Below are 11,910 nucleotides of genomic sequence, written 5' to 3'. Positions count from 1 at the left end.
TAACTGTATGCAACCATCTCATGTTCTACCATGGTTCTTTAAATGCAAACATATTACTCATGCAATGCAACCAAACTTGTGCACTGAGTCCCTCGGACTGGCTTACCAAACGTGATCGTTCTTGGATCACAACCGTGCCAACCTAGAGACATCTCGTGATCCTTACGTCGATCACAACCACGACCAATATTTGGCCCGTGATCCTTACGACGATCACAACCATGACCAATAACTGGACCGTGATCCTTACAGCGATCACAACCACAACCAATAACTGGACCGTGATCCTTACGGCGATCACAACCATGACCAATACTTGGCCCGTGATCCTTACGGCGATCACAACCACGACCAATACTTGGCCCGTGATCCTTATAGCGATCACAACCACGACCAATATTTGGCCCGTGATCCTTACGACGATCACAACCACGACCAATAACTGGCCCGTGATCCTTACGGCGATCACAACCACAACCAATAACTGGCCCGTGATCCTTACGGCGATCACAACCACGACAAATACTTGGCCCGTGATCCTTACGGCGATCACAACCATGACCAATACTTGGCCCGTGATCCTTACAACGATCACAACCACATTAATCATCTTAATTATTTCAGGTTTATCCTTCATTTCGACCAAGACCCGATAGTGTGACCTACTACGAATTGTGCCCATGACCGGGGACACGGCTATCGATAGTTTAAATACACTCTGCAGAGGTAGCGCACTGTACCCACACCACGGAACCCATGGCCTCGCACTCCCATTCGGGTGGACCAACGGCATTCCGACGAAACTGACCTACTGTCATGACACTCTTCCGGCCACTCCGACTCAATCCCCATCGGGCTAGTCCTGGGTGGCCCCGTGTCTACCACAAGACACAACGACCACCGTCGTGACCACCATCCACACTGGGACCCGGTACCAAAAACTTAACAACGGTCTCACAAGGCTTATGTCCGCCTACCTGATCAGAGTAGCGCGCGCCCATAACCTTCCCTAGTTGGAGGCACCGACCAGAGGCACGACAATAGATTGCATTAAGGCCGTCCCATACCGGCAAATGTGGCTGCACTGAGAAAGTTCAATTTCGCGGCACTATGACTCAATCCCATTGATGACGGAGGAGTTTTGTTATTAAGTCATAGTATTATCTTCTCCATCATCAATCATCATGCAAGCATTTTAAGATGAATGCAACAATGAGCATAAATCATACAAATGCTTTAATAACATATCGAACTTCTCAAGTGAACAACTATAACATAAAGAACATGATAGTACTAGCATACCAATGGTGCATTACAGTCATCATAGCATTTTATAATAATGACATGAAAATAAAGTAGAGTAGTGACATGGCATTATCAATAACAACATTCTAACTAGCATGGCAAAAGATAGCATGAAAGCACAAGCATGCATGATAGGCATAATGAAATGACTGCAACGATAAGCAACAACTGCAACTACACACACAAGGTGCAATCAAAGTCAACATGCAAGTTCGGGGCTCATGATAAGAGGTTGCCTTGCCAGGGGGTCGACAAATGCTCCGGGAAGAAGTGAGAAACGACCGTGGAAAAATTTGCCGGAAACAGTTCTCTCTCGGAGGGGGCTGTTTACGGGCAAGGGCAAAGTGGTCATTTTCAATATGTCAAACCATAGTGAAAATGATCTCATGAGAACAGGCTCGACGAACCGAAAATGTGGGCCTTGGAATCACCTGATTTGGAGTTACGGTCGTCGAGATACGAAGGGTTGAAGTTCAGGGACCTATCGGTGAAAAAAATTTAGTCAACAGGCCCCTGGAGGAAAAACTGAACGTGTATTTTATAGAATACGCCTTCGGTCAGGGAAAACGGCTCCCGGCATGGCAACGACCAGTCAACGTGGCAAAGGCGGGGTCGGGCGTCTGGGTCGCTGCCAGGTGGGGCCGCGGGGCCCGCCTGGCCAGGTCAACGCTCCTGCCTGGCCGCTTCCTTCTTCTCCCCGACGCGTGCCCGCGGGACAGAGGACGGCCGCGCTCCGGCAACGAGCTCGGCGACACGGCCCACCTCCGATGAGGCTCCGGCCACCGGCGTGCTCCTCGGGGAGTGGCGCATCCATTCCCCCACTCCATGGACTCCAAAAACGAGGGGAGCGACAGCGACTTCGAGCATGGCGGGCGGCGGGGAAAAGCTTCGGTCGCCGGCGAGGTAGCGGTTTCGATGGGGGAGGCAATGGGCTGAGGCTACGGGGATGCTCGCCAGACCTTGGGGGATGCGCTGGTGGTGGAGGAACAGTGAACGGAGCGAGGCAGCGCCGGAATCGAGCAGTGCCCGAGGTGGCGACCATGGCGATGGGAAGAGGATGGGGAGCTCCTGGAGCTCAGGTGACTAGCTAGGGAGGTCGCTGGGAGGAAGGGGAGCTGCTGGAGTGCTCGGGCGAGACGCGGACGGGCTATTTATAGCCGGGGCAGGGGCACCCAAGCCGGGCACCGATGAGCGCGTCCGGTCATGGCTCTGCCGTGCTCAGCAGTCACGGCGAGGAGGGGGAAGACGACGAGGAGGGAGCGGACGAGCGCCAGAGATTCACGGAATCGAGCAATGATCGTGGACGAGGGGAGGGAGAGGATAGGGGCGAGGAAGAAGATGATTGCCACGGGAGTACTACTCGATCTTTGGCACAGCTCATCGGAGAAGGAAACGGAGGGGGAACGGGGTCCAGGCAAATGGCGACGACGATGCGGATCTACTGGACATGCGGGGTCGAGCCAAATCCAACTGGAGCAACGATGCTGAGGCCAACAGTGGCTAGACAACCGTTTTGATTGTCTTCTTTCGTGGTCACCACTGGCATGGCGCGCTCTGGAAGTTTACTGATGCCGGATCATGTCTACCGCGTAGTCCTTCCAGAGTGGAGTATTACCACGGTAAAGAAACGGGCAGTGACAAATTGAGCTGAGTAAACCAAGCTCCACAAGTTTTTTGTTGCAAACATGGCAACATCCTAGAGGTAAAACTAGAGAGGGTAAAAGGTAAAATTGATGTCTGGCAGGCTTAGGGTAGCAAGGACTATGGTCCTGGGAATTATGAGCTCATTAGAACAAATATTTAGCATAGTTGCTTAAGAATTGCTAAAATATGTCCAGAAATCAAATGATGATGAAGCACTCACTAGGGGTATTGGGTTGACCTATAACTTGGCAAATCTCCATGATTTGGTCATAAGTAGATGCTGTGAAAAGATAACACCAAATGGACTTGCCAAATTGGTACTTGCTTCACAAGCATTACTTTTGACCAGAAACTTGGGAAAATTCTAGGAAACTATTGGATATATTAAATTAGCCAAACTCTTGGGTAGGTGGCTTATATGGATAGGCGAAGGCTTGGAATTATTTTCAGCCATAATGGATCAAGATAAAATATACTTGCTTCACAAACTGAAAATTTGGACAGAAAACAAGAATTGCTCCTGTGCTCACATAACTCAATGAAATGAGCTGAATTTGGGTGAAGGCTAATGATTTGGGATACTTGAGAATATGGAAAAGTTTCATCCCATTGGGAAACTCTATGAAGGTACTTCCTTCACAAAGTGACAATCTGGTCAGAAACTTTGAAAACTTGCACAGGGAGCTAGGATGGTTGGATTGAGCTCATCTTTGGTATCCATGGGTGATTTATCAATATTAATCACCCTACCAAACTGCAGCTCAAATGGAATTAGGAATAAGGCACTTCCTTTGCAAAATTTTAGAGAAGGCAGAAACTTGCATTGGATCATGTGCCCAATTTTTGATCTGTGGAACATGAGATGATGATGTAACTAGTGATTATATAGCAAGTACAAGCTCCACAATTTATGTGGGAATTTTCTATACTATAAAAATATAGTTCCTTTAGAAAATGGTAGAAATGCAATATTAGCATTAAATAGGAAAAGGCAATTTTCCTTATTTAATTATGGCCAATATAATTGCCAGAGCTTGGATTAGGCATAATTATCAACTCCACCAATTCACATGAATTTAGGAGATGGCTAGCTATGCCTTTGGATTTTATTCCTCAGAAAGGCAAGAAAATGAATAAATCACAATTCAAAAATATTGCATGGGACTTGGCAATATTTTTGCATATACAAGGTTGAAAAGGATAGGAGGGTCTCTAGGAACAGATGGGATGATCAAGAGATCAAGGAAAATGATAGCCCCTTTGAAATCACAAAAGGGCATATTCAAATCCCCAAAAATTTGGAATTAGGGTTTGAGAGGGTTTAAGATGATGCAACTGAGGTCTTGCCCACTAAAAAAGACATGAGCAAGTTTTGAAAGGTTGGAAAGGACAAGAAGTCTCAGATTCATCAACAAAACTCAGGAGAAAGATTTTGAAAATGAGTGCTAGGAAGGAATAACAGCACAAAAAATGATAACCCAATTTTGGGGCTGTTACACATCGCCGCAGAATAACAGGGGGTGTGGGTGAGTAGAGGGATGGCCTGGCCAGCGGTGGGAGTAGTACGGGGCAGTGAGGCCTCCGCGGCATCACAGCCGGCCACGGGAGGCAGGAGCACGTGGCACGACCGACGCTGCTTTGGGCGGCTGGAGCAAGAAGACCAGAGGTTGAAGAAGCACTATGGCCGTTGGATGGACATCGTACGGTCACTGCAGCTAGAATCATTTATATTGACTAAGTTGACAAAGCCCTTACTACGTGTCAACTTAGTAGGACCACAGGTCATCCTCTAAAACAGTGCGCCCCAGATGTCAGGGGGAGGAATCATTTTTTGGGCTGCTAAAGCAAGAATATCCGAGATTCAAGAAGAAGCACGACATCCGTCGGATGGACATCCAACGGCCACAGCTGCTAGAACCGTGTGTTGTTGACAAAGCCTTGCATATGCGTCAACTTAGTTTTTTTAGGGGGCGCGTCAACTTAGAAGGCCCACAAGTGTGTGGTAGAGAACATATAGCCCATTTGCGATTTGTAAGGATGTACAACCCATTTTTTAATTCTAATGGAATTTACTACAGCCCATTTACGGTTTGTTAAAAGTACAGCCCAACTTCTAGCTAGGACAACGATTAATAATTTCAAACAGCCGCTCAAAATAGAATTCAAAAAAAATTCCCACATTTTGATGGGATCCGAAATATTTTTATCCGAAATTTCTAGTCAGATTAAATATAATTTCAAAATAAATTTGTATTACGTTAAAATGCAACGAAATATTGCGCGTGCAACAAGTAATGAAATTAAAATTTTCAAATTCCAAAAATAATATATTTTTAAACTAATTACGCGTTTGGTGTTTTTTTATAGTTACTGCCTAGTTATTATAATTACATCCCATTTATTATTTCTTAAAGTCCATTTTCTTGTTAAGCCTAATGCATACCTCCTAGGAAAGTTTACAGCCCAGCGGGGCGGAGAATAACAAGTTGACCCGGATATTGTGTACAATTGTCGGCCCGGTTGCATTGCTGATGTTGAAAAAAAAGGCCTATGTAGTATAGTACAACCTAACATGGCTACTCAACCCACATTCAGCGATGCCGAAAACGCCCAAACAAGGCTTCTGTACAACTTTTTGAAGTCACTGAGCTCAATAAATAACTTACGAAGAAAGTTAGATTACAGTAGAACCTAATTAAAAGTTGTCACGAGAAAATAAATAATTCAATGGGTCCCACTTGTGCATGTGTGCATGTGTGTGTGTGCGCGCGCATGCGCGCGCGCGTGTGTGTGTGTGTGTGTGTGTGTGTGTGTGAGAGAGAGAGAGAGAGAGAGAGACCCATCGGTCGATGCTCGTAAATACATCTTTCAGCCATATGCATTGCTGATGCTCAGTAAAAACTTATATAGTTGACACAATCATATAGAATAGCATAGCACACTGAACTTGCATACAAAAATTTCACGCAGGCGGCATAATCAGGATGGAAGCAGTGGATCGCTACGGGTATGTCTATGTTGAAACCAACGAAGTCGTACATAACGGTTCATCGTCTTTATATGACGAGGAAATATCTTGAATGATGTGCAAAGAAAACAGACCGACAACACAATAAGTTCTGCTAGCACATTAAGTTGACGTACAACTCTTTCTAAAAAAGTTCAGGTACAAAATTAGAACAGGTCACAATCAAATGTACCGGCATATCAGTGCTTCACAAAATAGCTCGGATTTAACTAGTATCTGACAAGATTTAGTTGTTACCTCAAATTAGAGCCCATCTAGGCAGCCAGCCATGCCTCTTCTCCCAAAGAAGCAGTGGCCTCTGCGGCGCGATGGAGTAGGCCCTATGCCATCCATCATTCCGAGCAACACGGGGAAAGTCTGATGTTGACTCTTGTAATGGACGTCGTCGATGGACCCTGGCACCAGCGGCGGCGGCAGGACTTCGATTGATGGATTGACCACTTCTTCGACAAGCACGAACACTCGATACACGCACATCCCTAACGTGGTCCGCGGCGGCCTTGGTGGCGACGAATAGTACAACCCCGGTTCCTGCACCGGTATCTCAACACCAATCACCTTCGATATGGTGGACGACTTCTTCATCCATGCCATAACCGTCAGAGCCCAGCTGTCTGGATGAACAAACATACTTACGAGGTCACCTCCAATGTCGTTGATAAGCTCATTCATGGACTCGTTGTTCCAAGCACGTTGAGGCATGTCGTGGAAGGTAAGCTTTGTTAAAAACTCAAGCTCAGAGGGCACTGAGCCCCATCCTGTGTGCCACCGATAAAAGCTCACCAGCGCGCCATCGCACAACAAACGCCGGGAAGATTCAAACACACGATTGCAGTCGAAAGTTGTCCGGAACCTGACGAGGAAATCAGCCGGTGGCGGACAGACTTCGATGAGCAAGTCACTTATTTGGATGTCGTGCGCAATGCCAAGAGATTTGACAAGATCGTCCGGCGAGACGGGAGGCCGGTTGCCATTGATGGTTACCATCAGCACTTTGCCGGTAAACTGGTCGCCAAGCGCCGCCAAGCCACTATTGAGCGACAGCATGCAGCGACCGAAGGCAGGATGGACCTCAGGATCTCCGGCTTGGAGATCCGCATTGGCAGGCGACATGATAGTGCGCTTGAGTACAGGGAGTATAGGAGGGGGATTTGGGGGAACTAGAGTAGGAATTGAGATTCCAGAGGTGCGGGAGGGGCAGGAGATTGGGGAAGAAAAGGTAGCATGAATTTCGAACATGCTCCAATATGCTCTCGGCGCGCAAGCGCACGAAAACACCGGTGACGTCCACATGTCGGCCTAAGAGTCCTTATTCTTTCTTTTTTGGAGAGCCCGGCCTTTTTTTGAGGATCTTTTGAGAGCCCGACCTAAGAGTCATAATTGACCTATTTGGCATTGCGTTACTACTCGACCCATATTCACGACATCTCACTGGGCCAAACAAGTGTGCATCATCGAAAAGACACTGAGCTCAAATTATATAACTTGAAAAAAGGAGATATACTCTAAACACTAGAGAATTGTGATGCCCTCATTTAGCCCACTAGTAGTTCGAGACAATAAACAGTTCGAAACAATGATATATACAACATTCAAACACTGACTAGTGACTACTACTGACATAAACAGCAAGACATGATAGTTCATAAGAAGTCTTGCTACACCACCACCCATCTACAGCGCTCAGACTCTCGTGATCCAGACGAGAATGACATTCTAAACAGAGGCAACTATTACATAGTAAGAGTGACATAGACGAGGATGACCAAATGACAAGGAATGTGCATAACAAAAGAAAGAACTACCCATCCAGAACCAGCAGCAAAGACAACAAAGTCATTTGAAGAGATGATCCAACACCATCATAATTTGTAGCCCTGCTTCAACGACCAGTGATCCAGAGACACCAGTGCTCCACCCTTTCGATGCAACAGCCCAATTACACATCAACCTGAAGGCTTGAACCACATCACTGCCTATCGTAATTGAGACATCCAAGGATCAAAGTTAATCCGGATGCCTTTGTCATTCTCACCTTCTTTTGGCTGCAGGCTATATCGTTGACAACCAGGGGAGTTTGCTCCTGAACTCCTAGGGCTCGCCGTGTAGACATAGTTTTCCATAGCAAACAGAGCCTCTCGGCCATCAAGGTCCTTGCCAACGGTGATCTCTTGGTTAATCGGATAATTGAGTCCGAGAAACAGAGAGTGTGAACCAAGGCTGTTTACCCGCCTCCAACTAAAAAATCCTGAAGGCCCCAACAAGCTGGTATCCTGCTCATAGACGTAACACCCACTGTCCAGATACTCACATATTTCACGGTTCTTGTATATAGTGGGGTTTTTGCAATCTATCTTTTCCGCCTCATGTGTCTGAATGATCATCAGTCTTTTGCCATCGTCTGATCGAGCGAGGAACCAGTTGTGCTTCCCTGTTTTTGGCAAAGGTGGTGTGATTACAAAGGGCAGTAACTATAGAGACACTGCATCATATCAAAAAGGACAGGCATTGTTAATGTAAGATCAGCATTGTTCAGAGTATGAGTAGGATAATGCAAGAAACAGCATTGATATGTCCCTGTTGGACCTGGGAGGAAAATATAGGGAAATGTATATTGGGTTCGAAAATATAGAAGTGCCATGCATGGTTATACTCATGTTATTGTCGGATATCGGGTTCCAGCAAAACCCTTAAGGTTCGAACTCTGGGGTGCGCTCGAAGATCTTCTCCCTATCGATTCACGCCCCAAAACCTTGCTGCGGATCTAAGCTAGCATGATGAACAACACAAGAGACACAAGATTTATACAGGGTCAGGCCACCGTTGTGGTGTAATACCCTACTCCTGTGCGTGGTGTGGTGGATTGCCTCTTGGGCTGATGATGAACAGTACAAGGGAAGAACAGCCTCGCGAGAGGTGTTCTTGTGCTGGAGTGGTGTTCTACTTGTTCTCGTTTTTGGTGAGGTCTGGATCATATCTAGGCGAGATGTCTCTCTACTGTGGTGGCTATCTCTATATATAGAGGCCCTGGTCCTCTTCCCAAATACTGAGCGGGAAGGGAGCCAACAATGGCCATTTTGAAGGGGGGCAGCTAGTACAAGCTATCCTGACTAAAGGTGGTCTTCAGCTGCCAAAGGCACTGGCGATGACGCCGTCTTGGGCTCCATGGTGACCTCTGTCCTGTCGTCCTGCTGGTCTTGGTCTCATTGCACCGATATGGAAGCTTTTGCTTGATACCTTGGTACTCCACGCCTGTGCTTGCCCCCTTTGCACCAAAGAGGAAACGAGGACACTACGCGGGTTGGCGCCCACCTAGCGCCCGCCTGGTCTTGCTCGTCATGGCTTGCGTCATGAGCACCTCGCGAGGTATCCCTTGCCTTGATCTCTCCGCCTCCTCGCGACCCTGCCTGGTGAGGCCGCCCCTGAGGAAGCCTTGTGTCGTCCGCCTTGTGAGGCTTGGCTCCTCGCGAGGGTCTTGAACTTGGGTCAATGAATATGGGTCGTACTGGGCCACTGCTGAGCCAAGGCGCAGGCCGCAGGCACGCAAGTCTGGGGGCCCCCGTTCCCAGAACACCGGCAGTAGCCCCCAGGCCCAGCCATGCTCGGACTTGGCTTAGTAGCAAAGCTAAAGGGCAAGTGCGGAGCGCCGCAGGCCCCAACAGCCTGCGGCCTTGGTCGCCGCGTGGTGGTTGATTGGACGTGGGCGTCTTCGCTTCCCCACGCTGCCTCGGCAACTGCCCGATTTGACGAGTCCCTGCTGCATGCAAGAAGAGTCATGATTACCTGTGATCGTGGAGGCCGACGGTTGGCCTCCCTTGGGCTATAAATGCGGAGGGGCGAAAGCCCCCGTAGCACATCTCCCTCGCCCCGCCTGCTTCTTCTCCTTCCTTGCTCCAGTTGCTTGCAGCATCTCATCGCGCCCGTGAAGAGGTTCTCAGCTGTGGAAAAGGGGAAGGCTCGCTGGGAAGGGCCCGGCTCTCCTCTGCCCAAGCGCGGCCGTGGTCGTCCCCGCAAGCGTCCCACGACTCCCGTCGCGGCTCCTCATGGTCGCGGTGGTGGCCCTTCGCGCGGTGATGGCTGCCCGTATCGAGGCAGCCCAGTCGGTGAAGGAAGGCGTGTCGTGGCTGCGCGGCCTCCCCGGTCGCGCTTCCATTTGGCAGAGGTGCTGCCGGAGTTTGTTGTGTGGTCGGACAACCCGGACGGCAACCGGCTCCAGCTCCCCTGCTTCTTCACCGGCAAACTGCCGGCCGATGGCCCTGGCGGGCTCTGGCTGCAGGCACACGGCTGTTGCAGAAGGGCTTCCTAGGTCACGGTGGAGATCCCCATCGCCGGGAACGTGGCCCTAGCCCGGGGCTGGCAGACGTTTGCCCGTGCGCGTAGCCTTGGCCGGCGGTGCGCCCTCCACTTCAAGTATGACGGTGACACAACCCTCTACGTGAGGGTGTTCGGAGAAGATGGCCGCCGTATTGGGTGCTGCCCTGAAGACGATGATGGAGACGAGGTGCTTGGCCTTGGCGACGGTCGTGACAAGGGCGAAGGCGAACCTGCTCCTGGCGGCGTCCGCAGCTCGCCGAGCTTCAACGGCTCCTCCTCCGGCGATAGCTCCTCCAGCGGTGGCCGCGATCAGCCACCACGTCGTCGCGCCCGCTTCGATTGCGGTAGCGGGTCATCCCGTCGCCGCGCCCCGGTGAAGCGCTAGGCGGAGTTCGATTGAGCTCGGGAGGACGATGCGGGTCCCTCCTCGCGGGCTGTTGCAAGGCGTGCGCCGTCTTTATTTTGTTTTTCTCCTTTTCCTGCATTGAGAGAGAGAGAGAAGTATGGAGCTCCGTGGGGGCGTGCAACAGACTATCACCCCTATTTATCGTGCTATATTCATCGTCCCTGTGTTGTGTTATGGTGTTGTGATTATGCGTCTGCGCGTAGGAACAACTTAGCTTGGGATATTTGTAGTGGTTTTCGCCTCGCGAGGTACCCGCTAGAGGCCTCGCCGGGAGCCTGAAGATCTGCAAAGATCAGTTGGGAGGATAATTTCCAAACCTTGGTCACAAGGGTTGTCGGCTTAGGCCTGACGCTTTGTGTCGCGATGCCCGTGGGGCACGGACCGGGAGGGGTGCTCCCACTGTGAACTTGAATGAGCGAGCCTCGCGAAAACCAGGTGAGAAAGGGCTCACGAGAGCGCCCGCGCAGCCCCCTCGCGAGGTTGCGAGAGAGAGAGAGAGCGAGTCAGACAAAAGCTGAAAACAGATAACAGGGGCAGAAGACGGCAAACAACACTAGAAGCAACTTCGATTAAGGTTCAAACAAGGGAGAACAAGCCAACTGTGGAAAGCAAATGAAAAGCCGCGTCCGGCACCTAGTCTAGTCTTCGACGTCTTCTCACCAGCACGGAGCTAAGTGCTGCCACTGGGCGTGGGCGGGAGCCCCCGAGGCCCAAGGGCGGCACTCCGGAGACTCCTTGGCGTGTACAGCCCCAACTCATTATTACGTGAGAGTGTCACGGGCGGCGAGCTTCACAGGCACTGGGCCTTCTTCACAGGCACTGGGCCTTTCTTGGGGCGGTGAGTTTCACAGGCACCGAGCCTTCTTCACAGGCACCAGGCCTTCTTCACAGGCACTGGGCCTTTCTTCGCAGGCATTGGGCCTTTCTCAAGGGTAGAACCTACGGAGGTGCTGAATGTTCCAAGCGTTTGGGATGGGCACCCCCTCCTGAGTCTCCAGGCGCGCGGCGCCGGGCCTGGAAACATGAACAACCTTGAACGGGCCCTCCCACATGGGCGAGAGCTTGTGCAGCCCTTCCCTGGAGAGCACCCGCCTAAGCACGAGGTCACCTACCTCAAGAGTCCTGGGGCGGATGTTGCGGCAATGATACTGCCGCAGCGCCTGTTGGTATCTGGCTGCTCGTAGCACGGCTTCTCGACGGTGCTCCTCCCCCA

Source organism: Triticum dicoccoides, chromosome 5B (assembly GCF_002162155.2).
Source record: "Triticum dicoccoides isolate Atlit2015 ecotype Zavitan chromosome 5B, WEW_v2.0, whole genome shotgun sequence".
Lineage (NCBI taxonomy): Eukaryota > Viridiplantae > Streptophyta > Magnoliopsida > Poales > Poaceae > Triticum > Triticum dicoccoides.
Note: the sequence above shows the minus strand (reverse complement) of the source record.